The 25,026-nt window shown below is 38.7% G+C and overlaps 1 pseudogene; it reads right to left on the reverse strand.

Moving 5' to 3' along the window:
- Positions 1–2,381: 2,381 nt before the first annotated feature.
- On the reverse strand, positions 2,382–8,054 carry LOC106145551 (olfactory receptor 2G3-like; annotated as a pseudogene).
- Positions 8,055–25,026: the final 16,972 nt, after the last annotated feature.

A 25,026-nucleotide genomic window follows, 5' to 3' on the forward strand; every position in this document is an offset into this window, starting at 1 on the left:
TGGAATGTTCATTTTTCTTCACATAATACACAAGTCCTTAAGCGATTTGGTTCATTTCACAATTCCAAGACTATCTCATATGATTTCTGATTCTTATTCTCTTAACTATAATGGAGTACTTGAATTCCTTTTAAAACAGCCCTTTATTCTCATATATTTATCAATTATTAGTACATGAAAAGTGATATGCAATACAGAAAAGAAAGAAGTTATTATTGAATGAGAACATTTAGGTGAAATAGGTAAGACTTAAGTTTGGCTTTGAGAAGCTGATATAGTAAATATTCTAAGGTTAATAAAAAGAAAATATTCATAAACTGCTGTTTAAATATGAATTACAAATGGTGAGGAAAACAGAAAAATTCAATGAAGATAATGGAGAACCTGAGATTTTGTGCTACTATAGAATTCATTCTGTAACATTTAAGTGTCATTTAAAATTGGAATAGCATAGTCATAAATAGAATGAAATTATTTTAGAATAATCAAAGTTGTCATTTAGAAAGACCATGAAGAGAACAATATGGACATTTAAAAAATTTGGTCACACATAGCTCAAAAGCTAGAAGGTGACCCACATGGAGCCTATGGGCCAGGTGTGAAAGGCTATATGGCAGAAAATCTATTACACATTTGGGTGCATTCACAATCACTAAATTAAACTTTGCCCTCCAGATCAAACATGCCTTTAAAACTATTTTTTCTCAGAGCTATATATTTTCAATCTTTTTAAGGAGCAGAATAGAAGATTTGAACTAGGGCAGTGGCATCGTGAATGTGATGGATGAAATGTGTTAAGACACCACGAGGAATAGTTTGGAGAAGATTTTCCTATGGCTGTGATGATAAGGGAAGTCTAAATATAATGAAGAATCCACATTCCAACTTTACACAAAGTTAGAGGAGTTACCAAAAAGATAGAGAATAGTTGGGCATAGTTAAATGTTGTTGAACTAATAGTAGGAAGTGATTGAAGACAGAGAAATCATTAAATCAGTAAGGTCAATCAAGTTATGAAGTTTGGAAAAGTATAAGTGGTTCAGAAGTAGCTAACAATTATTGGGTGGTTGTTATTAATACATAATAGATAGCTTTGAGCTTAACTGTTTACCAATCAGATTTACTTATCACAGTATTCAAGTAAGATAGGAACTATTGTTCCCACTCTTGTACTGTTGAGGAAACTGTGAATTGGCATTATAGAGATATGTATTTAAACATTATTCTAGTTGATTGGTTTCATAGGACTGGGCTTTGAACCCAAGCACTCTGACTCAAAGTTTCAACAATATTCTTTAGAGAAATATTCCAAAGTCAAAATTGGTACTTGATTCCAAATTGGGGCTGATACACAGAGGTGTGAAGAGAGATTTTGATTGGTTTTAGTGTTTCCAGGAAAAAACCAAATAAATAAATAAATAAATAAATAAATAAAATTCAAATGAATAAATAAATTAACAAATAAAAAATCTAACTATCAATTAATATAAAATGTGAAACAAACACAAACCACACAAAGAAGCGCATGTTGAGAATGACAGAAGTTGTGTGGGAGGACTATGAAGAATTCTGAGTACCATTCTATTTTTTAAAATCTTTTAAGTAATTGTTAAATTTACTCAGTATTTATTACTGCCATGACTTTTTTACAGTTTGCATGAATCAAGTTTATTTCATTGTCACTGAACATGTCAGAAGTGATTGAGAAATGTACAGGTAAGGTAAAGAGCAGAGGGTCATGATCGGCAAGTGAGTAAAACAAACCTTGAAACCAAGACAGTGTGGCTACAGATTCTACATGGTCAAAAGCAACAAAGACACTGGGAAGGCATGAGACTGTTACATAGAATTGAATGCAAGATTTTACCAAGAGCCTGGATCAAGCTGAAACTAGGTTGTGTGAATATATAGTATTTATTAAATTATTTAGTAAGTATTTATCTATTGTAGAATTGTTCTACAAAGGAAATACTACAATATTTCTTCATGCTAATATATACTTTTCAAATTTTCAAATAATAAATAATATTTTAATTCTCTAATTATATTTGCATGCATATATGTATATATGTGCAGTGAAAATCTACAAAATTTTCCATTCTTACTATATGTGTAGCATTTAATTTATATGAAATGTATTCATATAAAATCCATTTAATAAGAGAGTTTGTGAAAATATTTGTAACACATACAAGGTTCCATGTGCTACAGAAGTGGAATCTAAATGTTCTTTTTTGAGACAATGTGGTCCACACTGTACATAAATGCAGATAGAGAGGCACTCAGTCACACATGAACTGCACGTTAGGGAGAAGTTATTTAATATGGAAACTCTTTAATAAGTTTCCAGTACAGAAAGTCGCTGCCCTTTGATTTTTCCATTAGAAATTTTGTTCTCTCCTCAGCAGTCTCCTCAGGGCTCCTTTCACATCCTTGTTCCTCAAGGTGTATATGAGGGTGTTTAGGGTGGGAGTCACAACAGCATAAAAGAGTGTGAGGAACATGCCCTGACTGTGGCCAAAGGATCTCTGTGGCTGGATGTACATGACTGAGCTAGTCCCCAAATAAAGGGACACCACTAGTAGATGAGAGCCACAGGTCCCTAGAGCCTTGCGCCAAGCTTGGGATGACTTAATTTTTATCACATCATGCGCGATGAACCCATAGGAGACAGATATCAATGCCATGGGAAGGAGGAGGAGACCTAATGTATCCACAAAAAGCTGGACTTGGTTTGCATTGATGTCAACACATGTCAACTTGATCATGGCAGGTACTTCACACAAGAAGTGGTGGAGGCGATGGAGCCCACATCGAGGAAGCCACAGGGTGATGGTGCTTTGGATGAGAGTGTTTCTTACTCAACTTAGCCAGGCTATTCCTGCTAGGGCCTTGCAGAATGATGGGTGCATGACAGTCGTGTAGTTGAGAGGTCTGCAGACAGCCACATAGCGGTCAAATGCCATGATAGTAAGGAGAACACACTCAGTGGAACCTAAGGAGAGGGACACGTAGAGTCGTAGGATACAGCCAGTGGATGTGATGATCTTGGCTGGTCCCCTCAGGTTCCACAACAGCTGGGGCACGATGCTGGTAGTGAAGGCAAGGTCAAAAAAGGAGAGATTAGTGAGGAAGAAGTACATAGGTGTGTGGAGTTTGGAATCCAGGCGGGAGACCATGATGATGGCTGTGTTGCCCACAAGGATCAGAAGATAGGATATCAAAACTACCACAAAAAGGATGATTTCCAACTGGGGCTGGTCTGAGAATCCAAGCAAATAAAACCTCCCTCATGGGTTTCATTGTTTTCTTCCATCAGTCTTCAAAGGTAAAAGAGGAAAATAGAAATTCAATCTAGGGAAGTATCATTATTACTATTTACCTACAACATTTGGGATAAAATCTTAGGTAAGATTCTTAACCAGTGAAATTACACAAAAAAAGGAAAGATAATTATTAAAAGAAATTTAGGAATTTCTTTTAATGCAAAGGCATTTTTGTGTCATTTCTTGGTCACATTAACTATTTGACACCTCCCCTTTTTTTCATGAACTCTCTCTTCCCCCTAATTGTCAAAAGTTACTATTAAAGACAATCTACTTAAGAAAAGCTTCCATGTGGTTGCAGTGACAAAAATCTGACTAACATACCACTCAAACCTGATAATAACAACTTAGAGGAGGAAAAGTTCATTTTGAGCCTATGGTTTCAGAAATTCAGTCCACAGTCAGCCAACTCCATGGTTCTAGGCTTGAGGTGAGATGGAACATCATGGAAGAAGGGCATGGTGGAGGAAACATGCTACTTCATGGTATCTGGGATGCAGGGAGAGAGAGAGAGAGAGAGAGAGAGAGAGAGAGAGAGAGAGAGAGAGAGAGAGAGAGAGAGAGAGAGAGGAGCCAGGGGGACAAGGCATAATCCTCAAGAGCACATCAACAGTGACCCACCTCCAGCCATACCCCTCATACCTACAGTTACCACCCAGTACAATGGACCTTTCAGTGATTCATTCATAAAATACATTAGGCTACATTTCTAATAATCTAATCATTTCACCTCTAAATGTTCCTGTATTACCACAGGAGCTTTTGGAAAACTCCTCATATCCAAACTATAACAGTGGCTATCTAAGTGGGAGGGGAGTAACAGGTGAATGCTGAGACTAATTTTAAGCTATCATTGAATGGATTTTTAGTTATCATTGTTCATAGTAATAGAAATTGCAATACAGAAAAATAGTGGATAACAGTGAAGAATTTGGTCAGGAAAATAACTGGAATGTATTTTGTGTCTTATGTCTCACAGACAAGATGATTGATGATAAATTTTCTTACATTTAATTATCTGATATGAGTGACATAGGTTTAGACTCAGGTGTCAATATAGAAGGAAACTAATTAAAGCTACATTTTCTTTAATAACCTACTTAGGAGTGCTTACATAAAATCTTTTACCTCCTAAATGTGAGAAAAAATAGGTCCTATATACATATGAAAAAACACAGGTACAAAATCTCAGATGTGCACTCATTTGTTGAGACAGATAACCATGAGATATTTTTGATAAAAATAAGGGGAAACTAAAACCAGTTCCTTTAAATACAAGGTGCTGGCAGTTTTTTTTTTTTTTAATCATGAGACAGCAAATCATATCTTGTTCAACTCACTTTACATTGCTCTGCTTAATAAAAAAAAGGAGATTGGATCATAATGCAATCCTCCATACTTCTCCACTTACTGTTTTTTATGATGTTATCCTTTGTGCTCCCAAATTTTCTGCTTTCATGGTAGTGTCTTCTTGAATCATTTACTTTTATGAATAATGAAGGATTTTTTTTTTAAATTTTATTCAGATGTGTTTATATTCAAACAGTAAAATTGTGTCTGGAATACAGAGGGAATAATGTCTTAATGCTTTAATTTCTGGACCTAAATGTTTAGATATGCATTGCTAATAAAGAATTCTACTCAGAAAGCCTGAATGATATGCTATATAGGATCTCACATTCTGCATATTCCTAATGCTACTTAACATAAAATGATAATTTGTCTCATATTGGTATGTTTTTAGTTTTAGTTACTAAAGTGACTAATTCAGTAGTTTAAACAAATGCCTAGCTCTAATAGAAGCATAAGCTTTTCCTTTTGCCTTAAGAAAATAACATAATGTACATATTTTTAAAAACTTTAGAATCATCTTAAATTTGAACTCTTTTAGAATGTAATGTTCTTCTAAATATGAGTTTATTCATAACGATAAATCCAGGCATTGGCAATTTTCTAGTGTTTTAAAATCACATAATTTGATAGAGGTTTAGAAGCAACTTTAAAGATAAAATTTTAGTTTGTTTCCTTTTTAAGATTTTAAATGCAGAATCAAGTATGTAACACATCTGTTGAAATTAATAGAAGAATTGAAAAGTGATGTTAAAACCAACTGAATTTATAATCTGATTATATAATATTAAGAACATTTTTGTTTGTGCAATACATATCCCACATTATTTACAGTGAATCTGGTTTTAAAGCTATACTGAAGTACTATTGATAAATATAAATTGAATATATTCATAATATACATTATGTTTGGTTCATGTAGCCATTGTAATATGATTACCACAAAACAGCAATTTAATTTTAATTTTATATAGAGAAGTAATGATGACTCTCAAGTTTGTTTGTTTTTTTATGACATTCCATATCTCTTGGATAGATTGCTTGTGATGTTTTAGGATCCTTTCTGTGTTGACTATATTCTTTTCAAGTTGATAAACTTTGTCTTCATTATCTGATGTTCTGACTTCTATTTGATCTAGTCTATTTGTAATATTCTCGTTTGAGTTTTTAAATTGGTTTATGGTTTCCTGCATTTCTCGGATTATTGGTTGATTTTTTTTTTTAAATCTGTATCTCCTGGTAGAGCTCTTTCTTTGCCATTTCAATTTGCTTATGTAATTCGTTTTCAAAGTATACCTGCATTGTTTGGACTTGCTGTCTAATGTCTTCTCTAAGATTCTGTTCCATCTGAGTTAGGTATGCCTTGAGTTCTTTCTCTGTTCATTTTTCTGATGCCTCTTGATTCTCCTGTGAATTTAAGTTGTCCTGCATTGTTTGTAATCCTCTTTTCCCTTGTTTTTTTATGGTACTCACATTACTTTCCAACTCTGTTTGACTGCTGTGTTTCTGTTTTCTCCTTTGAATTTGTTTTGGTTTTCATAGTTTCAATATCTCTCCTTTGTGTTGGGAGACAATGTTTAGAGATGTTGGATTTAATTGTGATTTAAGGTAAATTCATTAGTTTCATTAAGGGCCTATAGATTTTGATGGCATATAGAGAATTGAGGTTTGAATTTAGGATTTTATGTTGAGGTCAGGCAATTTGATGTTATGGAGGTTAGTATATGTTAGCTTCTTGGGGGGTTGCTCAAATGCAGGCGGATATTAACAAGAGAATAGACAGGAGTACTTGGGGGTAGTTAAGGGCTTAGTTGGACTATAGACTGATTGGTAGTATTCATCTATTTGCATTTAGTAAGTTATACGTAATCTGGGTGGTCATGCTTAAGAGGAAAGATGAGGAAAATGTAAGGAAGCAAACCCAGAAAGAGAGAGGGAGAGAAGAAAGAGAGAGAAAAGAATAGAAAAGAAAAAGAAATGATAAAAAATTATAAAATGCAGTAAAATAAAAATTACAATTAAAAAATAATTAAAAAAACAAAATTAAAATTCAAAAAATTTAAAAAATTAAAAATTTTTAAAAAGGGAAAAAAAAAGAAACTGTTAGGCTTCTATTTTCTTCATTTCCAGTAGGTGGTGCTGTGCCCTCCGGGCCAAGATTTTGCCCTCTGGCTGTAGGAAATAATCCGTGTGAGGCCGCTTCCTCCTCCCCACACTTGGTGTCTCTCAAAACCCATTAGCTTAGGTTTATTCCTGGTCTCTGGTCTCCTGGCTTCTCCTGCCAGCCAGGCCTTACCCAGTGTGATACCTCTCCGCAGTTCAAGCTACACTCTGGGCCTGTAGTTTCCTGGATGTGGAGTTAGGCTATTGGGAATCGGCCCCTTATTTTTTTGATTCCCTCAGATAGCCACTCCTCTGAGAGCTGGTGAGACAGGTTTTGTTTTTGCTGCTGGTGGGAGGGGGGAGTTAGAGATCAGGTGCCTTTATCTTCCCGCACGCCTCTATTCACGCTCACTCTGTTAATCACGCCCCCAGAAAGCGGGGAGATATTTTATGCGATTTCCCGGCAGTATGGGAAATGGATTAAATGACACACACCTGTTCTACGCTGCACTAGCTGGGATCTGTTGGAAACTGGCGATGGTGGTGTCAGCTCTCCAAGATGGTGGCTGCTGGCTTCCTCAGTGGGCTGTCCGGTGTGAAGGACAGAACTGGACCACTTCCTTCCCCTGTCTCAAACCCAGAACTCAGCCTGGAGCACAGTGAGGGCACAGCCGGCAGGACCCCACAGAATCTGTAGCACCATTACTCTGCGTTGCTGGCATGCCATTTCTCAGCATGCCGCAGTCTCTAGCGGGCCACCGATCAATCAGCCAGAATCTCCATTCCAGGGTTCACTCACGCTTGAGACCCAGTAACCGATCCTCGGGTGATGGAAATCCTTCCTCTAGGTTTTGATGCACCCCAATTTTGCTGGAAATTCTAACAAGACAGCTTTTGGCCATTCTAACTGGTTATTCACCTGTGCAGTGACGCGGTACAGGGGGGGTGATGCACTCCATTTGCCGCCATCTTCCTCACTTCCATGAAGACCCCCTAACCAATCAGTGGTCAGAGCCTTCACTGCTCCTTGTGTTGGGAAGGGGTTTTGCTTGTTTCTTTCCAGAAAAATATCCACAGCCTGTCTGGATTCCAGCCCACCATGTCCGACCCTTGATACCTACCTGCCATTATGGCCTGCTGCACAATCCAGGAGAAAGGAAGCAAAAACGCAAGATAGCGAGAGGACACCAGAGGAAACTCCATCACAAGACCACATGGGGTGATGTAAAGGGGATAATACAGCAGGCCAATGATACTGGAGAAATCCTGGGTCATGGTTCTAATCCTCCCAGACAGGTCTATTTTTTTACTCTCATGCTAAGCATCAACAGTACTATGGCCCAGGTAAATTAAGCCCTTGTCACTAGAACACACTTTCTGGCTGTTGCTAATTGGGAAGGGGCTTTACCTAAGCTCTTTTTGAATAATCCCAATCTTATTGATCTGAATTATCCATCCAGGAGGTAGCCACACCCTGAAACATGAGCATCTGCCCATTTATTTCTCCATAGTAGATAATGAAACCTATAACCCAGGCAGTTCCCTCTCTTTTGCTCTTGTCAATAAAACTATTGTAGATAACTATAAGAAGTCATATGTTGAGCTATCTCTCACTGACCTTAGAGTTATAGTTAATGCTAATTATAACCATAGACTCCCCCATGGCAAATACAAGAAACCCTTGCTGCCAACCTGCCCATCACACTTTTTGGAAAGCCCCTCTCAGATAATTATAGCATCACATTAAACCATTAAACCAATGTATCACTGTCATATCTTATGTCCTTGATAATAGGAATTTCTCTGGGGAAGAACAACATCTATGTGCCTGGGTGGGCATAGCTCCTGGAATGTAACTGATGTACCCAAAATCTGCAGTACTGCTACATGGAACAAGATGTTACCAACCTGTGTGCAAGAAACCAGTATGGCATGAAGGATATCATGCCAATATTACAAGCTGCTGGACCCATCAAATGGGCAGCAGCCAGCTGGATGAATGGGTCTATATTGAGTCCAGACCCTAACCATGAATTTGCCCTTGTGCCAAATTATACCCATACCCACAATGCACAAGCTTGTGTTATGCCACCGCTTGTCATATTAATAATCAACAATAATGATGGCATAAACACTACTCATACAGAGATCCCCTGTGCAGTCAATATATACTGCAGGCTCACAAATTGTAACCCCTGCTATGAAAGCTAAACTTATATTTATGTTCAGAGTAACCCAGCGATCTAGCTTCCAGTAAACCTGTGCAGAGAGTGGAGGAAACTATGAGACTTGCAGATGAAGAATCTTCTGAATGAGATCCTATACCAGACAAGCATGCAATTAGCCTCATCATTGCTGGAATCATTGCCCTGGTAGCCACCATCACCGCCATAGCCACTGTTGCTGCTTTGCTCACTCAGAGTATACAGACTGCTTAGACTGCAAACAATTTGTCTACCGGGATGCCAGCAGCCTTTGCCAATCAAAATGACTTAAATAAACTATCCTGAGCTGCTGTTTAAGTCATTCAGCAGGAACTAGACCTCCACCAGGAACAACTAGATATTCTGTTTGTATTACACAGGATCACTTAAGACCCTGAATTTCATAGTATTTGTGTCTCCCAATATGCTGTATCTGAAAATTTAACCTTTCACTTTTCCAATTTTTCTCAGTATATTAAGAGTGCTTGGGATGCTTGTTATGTTATGATTATGCATAACCTTACTAAGGCAATTTTCAAAATCAATGAGATGAAGGTGTCTATCTTGACAACCTCTTTTTTCTTCCAGGGATGGACTGAACATTGGAAAAACCTGATAGCCAAATTACCTAATCCTTATAATGGTATTACCCTGGCCTTACTGTTTATAATAGCGATATTTTTTCTTATGTTATAGACGTTTATGTAACCATGTAAAGGCCACAAAATGAAAACCAGAAATCCTGGCTGAAGTCCTTTCAGCACAGGGAGATGTGGGGAGAAGTGCATGGAGTACTGTATATGTGGCAGTGGCATAGTTTAAGTGCATGTGAGTGGCAAACTACTCCCCTGTGCTAGATGTGTGAGGGGCAAACTGCTTACCCCGTAGGCACAGCCCTGGGCATGAGGCTGCGTGTTGTAGTCCCTGTGTTTGCTCTATGGCTCACTCCTCAGTTGGTTGCTGTTGGGACAGTTGGCCAGAAATTGTATTGGTGGCTGCTTGTAATCTGCTTAGCTACTGCCTAAGTATATATACATGGTAACTGTGCAATTAAATCAGACCTGCTTCCTGCTTGGTCTCCAGAGGTCTTTATTTAGCAACTCTACAGCCACACTCTCCTCTACCCTGTTCCATGGACCTCCTTGCTGGATAAGAGAGAGACCACATAGATGCCAAAGAAAATTAGGCTCATATTTTCCTAATGGGCTATATAATTATCTGAATCTGAACATAACAACCTAGAATTCATAGATTTATTGGTTTTCTTGTTAGGCTGTTTGAGACCTAATGAGAAATTTTTATTAGAAAGGCTTTTATAAAGGAATATTTCTTGTATATATAACTATCATAGTTAATCAATATGCTGCAGTGTTTTGGGGGGACCCCCAAATTGACCAATCAGAAGCATGAATTTTTATAACTATACTTCCTAACTTTGCAAGTTAGTAGTTTGAACTTATACAGTTTATATAATTTATTTTATAAAAGGTCAATGGATTATATTAGTTCTCTCTAATTTGTGTATCTTAAAATTAAAACATCTTAAAGTGTGTGGTCTTGAGTTAGATTATAAAATGAATTAGATTTTTCTAAAGAGCAATATTTATAAAGCAGAACAATGCCTCCAATAGATCACAGAAGACTTTCCTTAATTTGATTGTTGATTGTACCTTCAGTAATTGATTGCTTCATAGAAAAACAATGAATATTAATGATAGATGTATCTAATAGCTCCTATTTCATATTATAATTATTTTTACTGTATCCCAAACTCTAACTACTCTATGTATTTTTTAGTTTATGAATCTATTATATTGTGTAACTATCAAGTATCTATGCATATAGAAATCATTTTATTTTCAACTTGCTTTGTTTTTTTGCAGTTTGCTCATTGATGGCATATGTATTTTGAAAGAACGATCAAGGCTTGCCATTGGAGAAAATGCCCATTTATTGAGGCAGTTCTGCACATTTATAGAGCTGGGGGTGGTCTGATTGTTGAAACAGTTTAACGATTTAACAGTTTTGGCAGCTGGCATGGGGTGCTTTCTAATTGGTGGGTAAGGATAATGTGTTTCAGCAGGACTCGGGGGAAGGGGAGGTAAGTCTTTGGGAAGCCAGGGTGACTCCCAACATTCCTCCCTCTTAGTTATTAAATGAGAGTAGGCATCAACTCATTCTGGCTGCTTACTGCTGAAATGGGGTGGTGTAGGAGAGAGAGAGAAGGGAAGTAAGGAGCCCCCACAGGAGAGCAGAGAAGACAAAGATTCCTTGCCACCACAGATCCATGATGATGTCAGTCCATTCAGCATAGGTCTGGACTGGAAGTATCATCAGTAGCCAGGAGTTGGTAATTCCTGAGGAGAAGCTGGTTAAAAGCTTGATTAGAAATTTTACCCACCTGAGTCTGAATGATCTTTATGATAGGGGAAAGAAACAGGCACAGGGAGTTTTTATAGCCCAAATCTAATGGGGTCTCTGGGTCTGCAAGCTACCTTGTTGGCACAAGGGGGTTAAGTGTTAAACCTTGAGCGGGGTTGAGTATTCAGCCTTGACCGGGAGCTTGAAGCAAACAGGTGATAAAGAACCAGACAGAGGGTTTGAGAAGCCAGGTCATTCTGCAGCTATCTTTGTTTGGCATGCCCTGCAGGCCCTGCAGATCAGCCTGTCCTGCACCTAACACGTCAATTCCACTCTTCATTCCTAGTCCAATCTAGCCCCCTCCCCTCTCAATTAAGGCTGCTATTCAAACTTTCTCCTACCTGGGTGTACCAGCTTGCTTCTCTCTTTGCCTTTCTCAAAAGCAGCCAAGGGAGGACAGTGGCCCATTGTTACATTTCCCTTTGAGAGCAGTCAGATCTCTCCAGGTTTTAGTTGAAACACCTCAACTTTAAATACTGATACTTGAAATTCTTATGAAACTGGGAGGGTAAACAAAACACACATGTTTCTCCTTAGGCCCCAAAGGCAACTGGTAAAGTTCTCTCTTATGATCACACTTATTCAGGGGTCACCATGCTCTGGACACCTCAGTGGTTTGTCAGAAGGTAAACACACAATGGTCCAACTACCGGTTATATTCAAGCAAGTGGGGGGGGGTCTGGCTGGAGGTGGCCCTTAGGGTCACTTGCCTTGAATCTTCAGATATAGGGCAAAGAGAGGACCAAGAGGGGCCAGAAATGAGGGGGAACATTGACAAGAGTACTTAATGACAGGTTACGTTTGTTGGCTCTTCTGATGATGGTGTATGAGTGCTGGGTTTAAGCCTGGAAATATGAAACCATTGAGTAAGTTGGTTATTAGGTAGTTTGAGTTTGGCCATTGAGGAGACTGGGTTCAGGAAGGAGCCAGTCTTGATAGCGCCAGAGTTCAGAGCATAGATGTAAGAGGAGGGGCAGGGCATAGGTTTCAGAGATGGGTAGGGGTTCTGTAGGCAATCTGGGAGAAATGAGGGGATGGCCATACATGATTTTGAAAGGTGGGAGATTAGAAGGCTTTTCTGGCAAGGCCCTAATGCGCAATAAAGCCAAGGGGAGCACCTTTACCCAGTCCAGGCTTAATTCCATGGTGAGCTTGGTGAGGATCTCTTTAAGGGACCAATTGGTCCTTTCCTTTCAACCTTTCTGGAAGCCTGCGGGCAGTAAGGGCAATGGAAATGCCAAGGGAGTGATAGCGTATGAGCCAGTCCCTGAGTTATCTGTGAGGGAAATTCTGGGCCATTATCTGATTGGATAGAAGTGGGCATCCTGAAACGGGGGATTATGTGAGTAAGCAATAGATCAACTACCATAGAGGCCCATTTGTTAGAAGTGGGAAAAAATATTTACCAAAAAGTATCCCGAAAAAGTATCTACCAATACAAGAAGATATTTTATGTTTTTTACTCAAGGCATGTTGGTGAAATCAATCTGCCAGTCTGCAGCTAGGGCATGACCGCGGGCCTGATGAGAAGGGAAAGGTTTAGGTTTTAATGGAGTATTGGTATTGGATTTCCGGAAGATCTGACAGGTGGAAGTGATCTTTTGTAGGAGTGTCTTATCATGTGGGGAAAAGGTGAAAAAGGAGTGAAGGAAAGTAGTAAGAATCTGTGAACTAGAATGTAATAGAGAGTGAAGAATCTGAAAGAGTTGCTGGGGATCTTTGGGCCCATCCCCGGTAGTAACAAAGAGTAACAGAAAGGAGGTAAAGCTTTGTAGGGCGGTTGATCAAGCTGCCTGTTCGGCCTTGAAATTCCCCATAGTAGTAAGGGAAGAGTCAGTTTGGTGGGCCTTGCAATGGATTATTCCCAGTTGGAAAGGAAGCCTGGAGGCTCATAGTAGGCAAGAAATAAGTGTGGAATTAATGAATGCTGTCCCTCTGGTGGTCAATAGCTCCCTTTCTTTCCAAATGGCTGCATGGGAGATCAGGATATGGAATACATATTTGGAATCTGTATATAGGGAGAGGGGTTTTTCCTCTGCTAGCTGGCATGCCCTTGTGGCAGCTATGAGTTCAGCTTGTTGGTTGGTAGTATTGGGTGGGAGAGGTTTTGCCTCTATCATGGATGAGAGGGGAATGACAGCATATCCTTCCACTTTAACCCCTTCATGTATAAAGAAGCTACCATCTGAGAACCAGACAAGGCCCAAAGAGGGCAGGGATCCCTCAGAAATAGTGGTAGGGAAGGGTAAAATTGTCTCTGATACCTCCAGGCATTTGTGGATGGGATCTTGTGAGGGAGAAGATGGGAGGAGGGAGGCAGGGTTTAATGAAGAGCAGGACTGAAAAGAGATAGAGGGATTTTCAAGGATTGAGAGAAGGAGGGATAGAACCCTGGAAGCAGAAAGTGACTGTAGCCCCTTGTAAGTGAGGAAATCCTTTAGATGGTGAGGAGATGAGATGGTTAGCAGGGAGCCAAAGGTAAGCTTGTATGCTTCTTTCTTTTTTTATGGGCCACTGCTGGGCTCTGAGACATGGGGGCCAGCCCCTGATGGTGGGGTTGAACTGTTTTGTTAGATATGCCAATGGTGAAAATGTGGGACCATATTCCTGACCCAGATTACCCAGACTTTGTCCCTGTTTTTCATGTACATAGAGGGTGAAGGGTCAGGAGAGGTCAGGGAGATGCAGTGTGGGTGCCTGAAGGAGAGCCTTTTTAAGGATTTTACAAGGCTTCCCTACCACTGAGGGTAGGGGTTCATCTTGGAGGCCCTTGTCCAGAATATATAGTGGCCTGGTGAGTAGGGAGAAATTAGGAATTCAGGTCCTGAAGTACCCAGCCAAACCCAAAATTAGAATATGTCATCTTTGGTCTTTGGTGTAGGTATAGACATAATAAGCTGTTTTCTGTCTACTGTAATGGCCTTTTTCCCTTGAGAGATAGAGAACCCTAGATATGTGACCTCTTTACATGCTATTTGGGCCTTTTGGGGAAAGGCCTAATATCCCTTTAAGGCCAAGAAATTAAGTAGGAGAACTGTGTCATCTATTGAGTGCCCTTTGGACAGGCTACAGAGGAGATCATCAACATATTGCAAGAGAGTGGGTTTGGGGCACTGGGGGTGAACAGATTAGAGGCAGGAGGCCATGGTTTGTCCAAAGAGATATGGACTATCTGGAAATCCCTGAAAAATGACAGTCCATGTTAGTTGTTGAGAATGTCTGGTGGTGGGATCTGTCCAGGTAAAGGCAAAAAGATCTTGTGATTCGTGGGAAAGGGAAATGGAGAAGAAAACATCCTTTAAATCTATGACCAAGAAGTGGTGGCACTGTGGGGGAGCTGTGATAGCAGAGTGTATGGGTTGGGAACCAAAGGATGTGTGGGCCTAATGGAGGTGTTGATGAGTTGTAAGTCCTGAACTAAACTATAGAACCCATTGGGTTTTTCTACCACTAGTATGGAGTATTGTAAGGAGAATGAGCAGGATGGAGGTACCCCTTGTAAGAAGGACCTGAATAATAGGTTGTAGGCCCAGAAGAGCTTTTGTGGACAGGGGTATTGAGCCTGATTGGGGAAGGTGTCAGGATCTTTGAGATTAATGTGACTGGTGAGCAGGAAACAGTGGAAGGGGTGTGGGTATCCCATACAACTGGGTCAACCAGGTTCATAGGGATAAGGTCCTTTTTCATGTCAGTCTCACAAGTGGAGCAGAATGGCCAGTCTTCTGCCAAAAGGGCCAGAAAAGATGAACAGGCTGATTCTAGGGCCTGACTGATGCCAGGAGCCCAGATGTTGATCATTGTATTAAATTTGGAGAGAATATCTCGGCCAAGCAAAGGAAGTGGACATTGGAGCATAACTAGGAACGTCTGAGATAATGGGAAGTTGTCTATGGAACAGAGTAATAGGGGAGTCTTTTTTGGATAGATGGTCTTTTCTCCTACCCTGACAATAGGAGAGGTGGACAGCACTGTTTGCCTCCAGAATTCTGTCAGGACTGAGAAGGTAGCCCCGGAGTCAAGGGGGAAAAATCAACCTTGCACCCATCCACCTGAATCCACACCCTGGGTTCTTGTTTATTAATCATTATGGCCAGGGACAAGGACCCAAGGCTCCATTAATCTCCTATTGTTATTACCAGAAGGTCAGAGGGCTCCCTGGCTATAGGCTTCTTACTGAAACTAGGACAGTCAGAACCCCAATGACCTTGTTGACATTTAGGGAAGAGTGTGTGGTGCAGGGCATGCCTTGGCCCAATGTCCCTCCTTGACACACTTGATGCAGGCACCCGGGGGGCGGGGGGTTTCAATGATGAACGGCAACCTGAGGAAGCACGCTGCAGCACCTGGGCGAGCATTTCAAATTTATTGTGTTCGTCCCTGTGCTTGCGGTGCTCGATTTCCTCATCCTGGTTGTGAAAACCTTAAAGATCTACTAAGATCTCAATCTGGGGCATGGCAGGGCCTTGTTTGAGCTTTTTTAGTTTGGCCTGGGTGTCGGGGTAGCTCTGCAAGAGGAAATATGTCATAAGGATATGACAACCATCTGGGGTTTCGGGATCTATGTTACTGCTGAAAGGCTTTTGTAAGCCGATCCAGAAATTCTGATGGGGTCTCTTTTAATTTTTGGAAATTGATGGCCTTATGTGCAGCTTTTTTTGAGCCCAGCAATAATACATGCGGAGAATCGGTCCCTACTCTGTATGCCTTCTTGTGTATTATAATCCCAGTCAGGAGTTTGATCTGGGGCAGCAAGTGACCACGGAGTATGATTGGGATTAACTTGGTGAGTTTCATCCTCATGGGCTCTGGCAAGTTCCCAGACTCTGGTACATTCCTCAAGAAGGAGAGTATTAGCCAATAAAACACACACACACACACACACACACACACACACACACACAATATTATCTATCTATCTATCTATCTCTATATATCTATATATCTATATCTATCTATCTTTCTATATCTAACTATCTAACTATCTATATATATATATATCATGGTGATTGAGTCTATAAGCCTGGATGACCCATTGAAACTCTCTAATGTAAGTGGTGGGATCTGTAGTGAATGAGCCCAACCTTCACTCTAGTTGCATGAAGTCATTCATAGAAAGTGGGATATGTACCTGGATAATGCACTCAGGTCCAGCAACGTCTCTTAAAGGTGCCATGGTTTGTGGGACTAGGGAGGGGGACCTAGTTTGCGGGGACTAAATGTGTCAGAGGGAGCAGGGGGATTCGATGGGGGAGGTCAGTAAAAAGGGGGTTCATCTGCCGGATTGAAAGAAGGGTCAGTAGGGTCATTAAGGTAAGAGCATAGGTCAGGGTAAGAACGAAGAAGAGAAAAATGCCTCAACATAGGGGATCTCCTTCCACTTTTTCGAGTGCTTGCAGAAGTTAAACAGATCTCTGAGAATTGCGGGATCTAGGGATCCTCCTGGTGGCCATTGACTTTGATTGTACAATTTATAGTAAGACCAATCTTGTGTGCAGAATTTCACAAGTCTTGGGATTTATATCAGGAGTGAGGGATAGTCAATCCAGATTAGCCAGGAGGCATTTTAAGGGGGAGTCTGCAAGGAGGAAAAAAGAGGCCCCCATAATGGTCCCTAAGAAGGAAGTGAGAAGATGGTAAGAGTCTGGACCAGAGCAGAACTGGATAAGCCTTCTCACAGGCATCCCCGCAAGAGGAGCTCAACCAATATGACTCAGGAGATTCAGGGCCGGGAGGATGGTTGAGTTGTCATCTGAGAGTCCAGCAAGCAGGCCTAGAATGGCCGGAAGTCATGGATCACCTGACACCAAGCTTTTCCATTTATTTAGGCCAGGAGAGGGACAAAGGTGATTAAAGAGAGAGAGACAGACAGAGAGAGAGAGAGAGAGAGAGAGAGAGAGAGAGAGAGAGAGAGAGAGAGAGGAGGGCCTGTTCTTCCACCTCCAGGACCTCCAATTCATGATTCAGGTTCCAGAGAGTCCACTGTGATCATGAAGGTCGTGGTAGGGTGTGTTCTCTCCTCCAGATTGGGCATCAGAGGTTTGCCAGATGATCATGGTCAAAGCCCCTGCATAGCCCATCTGAAGTTGGATACCCAATAAGGGAACTCACTTACTGAAGAGCTGGTGTTGTGAGCAGTGCTCGAAAGAGTGGATGAGGACAGCAAGCCTTGAGAGAGGGGGCCCTCGAGCAGCTAGGTATTCCCCTTCCCAGGTTTTGGCACAAATGAAAAAATGATCAAGGCTTGCCATTGGAGAAAATGCCCATTTATTGAGGCAGCTTTGCATATTTATAGAGCTGTGGGTTGTCTGACGGTTGAAACAGTTTAACAATTTAACGGTTTTGGCAGCTGGCATGGGGTGCTTTCTGATTGGTGGGTAAGGATCATGTGAGTCAGCAAGACTCACCATTGGATGGCTCTTCTGGGGGGGATGGGGAGGTTAGTCTTTGGAGATGGGGAGACTTCCAACATATTTCATTTTCAGGTAGTTCAGCATACACCTCAACCTTGTTTTGCTATGTGATTCTAATGTCTATTTTATATTTGTATTTGGGATGTTCATGATATGCATTTGTCTCCTATGTAACAAGTCAGTTTATTATTACATTATTTTATATGTGTATATATTTTTATATAATTCCAGTAATGAAATGCTCAAGTTTTAGTTCATTATTTTTTTATTGGTTACAGTATAGGGTTTTTATTCCCACAGGAATAAAATAGAAATTATTGAGAAAGATAACTCAAATTGGGAACAATCAAAGGAATCAATTTTAGCAACCCTGCAGATTTTATCTTACTGGGATTTTATGACCAGCCCCAGCATCATCATCTCTGTTATCTACATTTTGAAGCCTGCTGGGGAACACAGCGATACTACTTTTTTCACACTTGAACCTCAAACTCCACACACTCATGTATTTCTTCCTCTCCAATCTCTCCTTCCTGAACCTCTGTTTTGTTACCAGTATTGTCCCACAGATGCTTTGGAATCTTAAGGGCCCTGAGAAGACCATCAATCACACTGGTTGTGTGATCCAGTTATACATTGCTCTGGAATTGGGCTCCACAGAGTGTGTCTTCCTGACTATTATGGCTATGACCATTTTAATGCTATCTGTACTCCTGTATGGTATGCTGTTATCATGTACCCAAAGCTTCTTCAGTAACTAGTAGTTGTGGCCTTGACCAGTGGTTTTGTAGAGTCCACAGTTCAGACCACCTTTGTTTTCCAATTGCCTCTCTGCAGCCACCAGAGTGTGGATGATTTTATGTGTGAGGAGCCTGCACTGATTAAAATTGCTTATGTGGAAACAACCTTCTTGAAATATGAGCTCTCCATAGCTACTGTCCTTTATATGCTTATACCTTTGGGGCTTATCCTATGGCTGCATTATTAGGAGAATGATGAGAATAAAATCCACTGAAGGCAGGAGGAAAATATGTGGGACCTCTGGATCTCACTTAATTTTTATAGTTTTGTTTTTTGGAACTGCAATTTCTGTGTATATACAACCCAAGAGCAAGTCCACATAGAATTACAAAAAAATTTCTTACCCTTTTCTATACTCTGATCTAAACCTTGAGAAACAAAAAAAAATTTAAGTGGGCAACTAAAAGGTTGCTGGTAAGAGACCCAGGTTAGGGAGAAATGCAAAACATACCCATGCACTCTCTGAGACTTTGGGGACTTGTAGGTTTTATTTAATTATAATTTCTTTTTTCATGTGTAAGAAGCATAGTTAAATCTCTGACATAAAAGTAGGTGGGGAATTTTCTTTAATGACATCCTGAACTTACCTACTTTATGCCCTTTTTATTTTCTTTTTGAAAAATGTTATGCATCTCCTTTTTCAAGACTTCTTAAGAGTTTTATAAATAAATAAATATTCATACATACATAAATGTATATGAATGTGTATGTGTAAATAAATCCTGAGTTATTTCTCTAATAACTAACAACACAACAGACATGGTTATGACAAACCCATTTTCTCATCATAGAAGAAAAATCAACATTGTCAAGGTATCATTTGAGTCATAACTGCAGAAGTTTAAAGGTATCTGAAAATGTTTCCTGCTGCTTTGTAGATCTCATATTTGATAGTACTATAGGCAGTTGACGTTTTGTTTGTATTTTATTTGAAAGTGAGAAGGCTTGATAGAAAGCAACCACTATCCAACAGTTGCCTTATTGGGGGGATGGTACTTCTAGGTCATTGAGCAGGGGCATTTGTGATTATGTGCAACCTGGATTTTTTGTGTTCTTTCTCACTCACAGAGGAAGCTGTCAAAGGAAATGATTCAAAAGACTGAATATTCATAAATAGGAAAGTATTGATAACTTAACTTAGATAACTCTCATCCACATCTGGTCAACATAAAATAACAATCTCTTTTGGTTAAATATAATGTATTGTCAATAAGTCTGAAAACTTAAAAGTAAACATAGTTTTACAAAGGTGTTTGTTGTTTATGTAGAATTTTTATTTATAGAATAATTTTTTAGAATTTGTGAGACTATTTCTCTTCAAGATTTTAATTCTTCTAATGAGATGTTTAAAATTTGGTAATCTCTTTTTTTAAATTCAACTTATTTTCCAAATATTCATAATATTTACTTGCAAAATTTTATTCTGATTCTTATTAAATTTTTATACTTGAAGCATGTTATTATTTGGTGTTCTTTGATTAAAAATAAATAATTTTAACAGAGATTAAGGCTGAAGAATAATTTAAGTACAGACAGGTAATTCTAGGGAATATAATAAATAGAGTGGATAGTATTAAAACACATTGCAAAAAAAAGACTAGGTTGTAGTTAGAAGACATTGTCTTTAAATAGATTGCAAAAGAAGACTAGCGTGTAGTTAGATGACATTGATAAGGTAACTTAGGCACTATCTTTGTAAACCTTGCATTTCTCTGTTCATAAAATATAATTCAATTGACATTAGTAATCTTTACTACTCTTATTTAAATTTAAATTTTATTGATTGATTAGGATAGTCAAGTATTTAATAAACACTACAATTATCTGAATAATGGAAAATCTTAAACCTTCAAACAATACATATAAAATCCACTATAAATTATATTCTCATATCCACAAGAAAATGAAAACTCTTAATAATTTTAATGTATTCATTGTACTTTTAGTAAACATTTTATCTAACTTTTTTTCAGTCCATTTGTTTTACACCTATTATGCCATAAGTTAATAGGGACTTTGTTCCAGCAGCCCAGGCTCCTTCCCACTGTGTTTCACAACATATGCTCCTTCTGGCAGGGCAGGCTGAAGATGCAGTTGGACTCAGGTACCCTTTTCTTTTGTTTCCTCCTTTATCTGATCATTGTTTTTTTCCACATTTTCAGGAAGCTATCTTGACTCTTAGAGTGCTTACTATTTTCAACAATCATTAATTCTCCTGGAAATAATCTTGTCCTTAATTGTTTGTTTATTACAGTAACAATAGCATGCTGGGTAACACTATAGACTATTCCAATTTTGTAGTGGTAAGATTTGGAGCACACATTCCCATGGTTTCTATCTATCTTATAGATTCACACACATGTGACCAAAGGAACAACTCCATGATTTATAATAGGCCTAGAGAACATGTATCAGCTACCTCTCTTTCCCTCTGTGACTATCATTTTGATGAAATACTGGAAGATGGCAAGTCTTTAGTTAACTTTGTAATATAGTATTTCAAAGCACAACTCTTATATGTAGAACTCAGTATAATTTCAAAAAAAGGAAAATATTCTTGTTACTAACATTTGTATTGATAAAGAAAACATTATAAACAAAGTGGAAGCCTTGCCTGTGCATGTATTCAGGCCCTAATCAGAATTAATTATATAGGCAGAGCCTTATTGTTTCTATGCTGTTTAAACTTGTTATTATAGAAATTTATTAAAATTTATAGGAAATACACAGAAATAATTGAATTTCCATGTAACTGTCATCTAGCAAATGTTAACATTATAAATATCCATCATAGTAATTCTTAATATCAGGAAACTGACACAGGTACAGTATTACAGAATTAGAATTTCACTATTTTTTAAATTTATACTTTCTTTTTTCCATTCTAGAATTCAATCTGGAATACCAATTTATTTTCAGTTTGTCTTTCCTGTCACTCTATAACAGTTCATTAGCTATTTTTTTTTTAATTTTGTCTTTCATGATCTTAGTATTTTTGAAAAACATTGGTCAATTGTTTCATGGAACATCCCTTACTTTGAATTTACCTAATGCTTTTACATGATTATGTTAATCTTGTGCATTTTTGGCATAAAAACCACAGAAGTGATGTTGAACCCTTCTCATATCTTTGTAGAGTGTGTTATTCTTTTTTTTTTAAGAGAGAGTGAGAGGGAGAGAGACAGAGAGAGAGAGAGAGAGAGAGAGAGAGAGAGAGAGAGAGAGAGATTTTTTAATATTTATTTTTTAGTTATTGACAGACACAACATCTTTGTTTGTATGTGGTGCTGAGGATCAAACCTGGGCAGCACGCATGCCAGGCGATTGCGCTACTGCTTGAGCCACATCCCCACCCCGAGTGTGTTATTCTTAACCATGTGATTAGGGAGGTATCTTCAGGTTTGAAAGCTTACTATTTTTCCATTTGTAACTGATAAATGACTTAGGAGAAATACTTCTTAAATGTTTTAATTAGGGCATTTATTATTATGCATAATATTGGGATTCATTTTGAATAATCATACATGCATGGAATATCATTTGCTCCATATAAGTCTCCAGTACTTTCTCTTTTCTTCCCTTCCTCCATCCCTTATTCCCCTTCTTCTACTGGTCTTCCTTCTACTTACTTATTGCTTTTTACATGTATGTGTATGGCATGACTTGATCATTTTTTCCTTTTTGTATGTAGTACTGAGGATTAGAACCCAGGGCTTTGTGCATGCAAGGCAAACACTCTGCAAATTGAGTCATATCTCCAGCCTTGACTTGGTCAATTTTATTCACTCTTTCTTTTCCTATCTCTCCTCCTTTTCTCTCAATCCCTTTCCTTTACTCCAATTATCTCCCTTCTATTTTTATGGAATTCCCCCACTTTTCCCTTCTAACTTTTCTCTAGCTTATGCTTATGAAAGAAAATATTTGACAACTGACTTACTTCACTTAGCATTATGTTCTCCATTTCCATTCATTTAGCAGAAAATGCTATAATTGTATTTTTTATTTATGGCTGAGTAAACTTCATTGTTTATATATATATCACATTTTCTTTACTCATTTATCTGTTGCTGCACACCTGGGATGGTTCCATAACTTGGGTATTGTGAATTGCACTGCTATGAATGTTGATGCGGTTGTTTCACTTTAGTAGGCTGATTTTAGCGGGACTGCAAATTATCATAACCACTGTGGAAAGGAGCATGGAGATTCTTCAAAAGACTAGGAATAGAAACACCATATATGACCCAACTATTTCACTCCTTGGTATTTATCCTGTTGGGACCTCTTACCTCCCTTGGGACCGCAGCCATTATTGGGTGTTGGCTGAGGTGGCCTCATGGGGTCTTCCAGAGCATTTCTGTATATGTAACCTGCCTGGATTGGCGTGTGCAGGCTAAAAGCCCACACACAGGCTTTTTTGACTTTAGCTCCGCCTAATGGTTTAATCTGAAATCTGCCTAGGCCCCTTAGTGATAGTGATGTAATTGCCCCTTATTGGTTCTCGCTGCTGTCTATTCTTAACCGCTCCTATCACTATATAACTTTGTCCCTGACACAATAAAATTGAGACTGCGGCACCTCTATGGTTGACTCAACTCCTGACTCGGTGTGATTCTTGGCCAGGCTGGGTGGTGGGCTGGGTCTCGACACTCATCATCTTGCTCAGCCCTGGAGACACTAGCTGGTCTAGTGTGCTTCACTACTTCTTTCAGAGGGTGGTTCCGACATTATCCAAAATGAGAAGTACTTTCAAACTTTGAAACTATTCTCCTCAAAATGTCACCCAGATATTTAGCATCTGTTGGTGAGTCTTGCTGTAACAACTATCTTGGTGTTAGCCTAATGGTAATTTTATGTTTCCTTCATTCCCTATCCATTGTTAATTGGGATGCTCTTTAAATATGGACTCAAATATTTGTTTTATTTTGTGAGTTATAACACAATACTATCATTATTTGTTTTCTTGCTCAAATTGTTTCAACATTGGCCATGGGGAGCTCCTTCATGTTGACTTCTGTGTCCTTTCAATATGCCCCATTGTTTCTCAAACACTTCTTTACTCTCTAGTACCCAATATTTTCTAGGCTTATCTCATCTTTTTCTGCTTTATCCCTGGAGTCTAACACTTCTCCAACAAATCCTGGTACCTTTTATTAGAGAATGGTGCACAGAAACCAAATATCTAGGCACTAGATGCACTGTTTGTCACTGAGTGTCATTGTTTCTATACCTGTTTAGCAGAGAGAAACAGGAAATATATATGACATGCTAACCCATGCACACACACATGTATGCCATTTCCTTTCTCTTTCTCAGTAGATATATGTGATGTGAATACATGTTTCATATAAATTTTATATACACACATACACATATACACAAATTTGAAACCACAAAATCATACCAATACCAGTTTAAATTTAATATCACAAAATCCATCCCAGTGTTTCTCATTTTTGTTGCCATCATTCTTTCTTTTCTTATTTCCTCATTTATTTTTAATTTTGGTAAGCAAAGTTTCAGAGTAGTTAATCTTAACTCAATGAGAAGCAGATATGAACTAGAGAAAAGGATTTTTGTAGATTTAAAAATTATCTTTAGCTTTGCAATATCCACATTACTTTTTTCAAGTTTTTAAACTTGAAGTTTATCATTTCACAACTCTAAAGTCTAGAAGTCTGAGATCAAGGAACTAGCAGGTTTATTTGGGCTGACATATCTTCCTGACTTGTAGATTTTTGTCTCCTCCTCCCTGTGTCTTTACTTGGCTTTCCCTCTGTACTATTATATATCCTATTCTCCTCATTTTATAAGAACAAACATTAGTGGTAATGGATTAGAGACCCCCCCCCATGGTCTCATCTAATCTTACTTCCCTCTTTTAAAATTCTCCCAATGCAGTCACATTCCAAGATAGTGGTGGTTAGAACTTCAATATATAAATTTTAGAGAAATACAATCTTCCAGAGTTACATAGCTTAGTTCTTTTTTTCCTCATCCTTTAAGTATAGTTATTTTATTTTATTTATATATTTTTAAATTTTATTATAACATATCCCATTTAGGCCCCACTCACATCCTAAGTGGTTTTAGTTACTCATTCATTTGTGGAAGTGTGCCAAACATGACTATGTTTCTAAGAGTTAAAACTATACAGAAAGATATATTCAGAAAAAACATCACCTCTTAAACCTTCTTAACTTGCTCCAGTTCTCCTGTCTATTTAATCCCTTTCTACCCATTTCTTGCATGGAATCACTAATCAGTTTCTGGTTTCTCCTTCTCATGTTTCTTTTGCCCAAATAAGACACTACACATATTTTATTACTGTTTTTCTTATGAAAAGGGCAGACAACTGAAAATACTTGTTTGTATTTTGATTATTTCACTTGGTAGAACCTGGATATTACT

The sequence above is a fragment of the Ictidomys tridecemlineatus genome, chromosome 8 (genome assembly GCF_052094955.1).
Source record: "Ictidomys tridecemlineatus isolate mIctTri1 chromosome 8, mIctTri1.hap1, whole genome shotgun sequence".
NCBI classification, from domain to species: Eukaryota; Metazoa; Chordata; class Mammalia; order Rodentia; family Sciuridae; genus Ictidomys; species Ictidomys tridecemlineatus.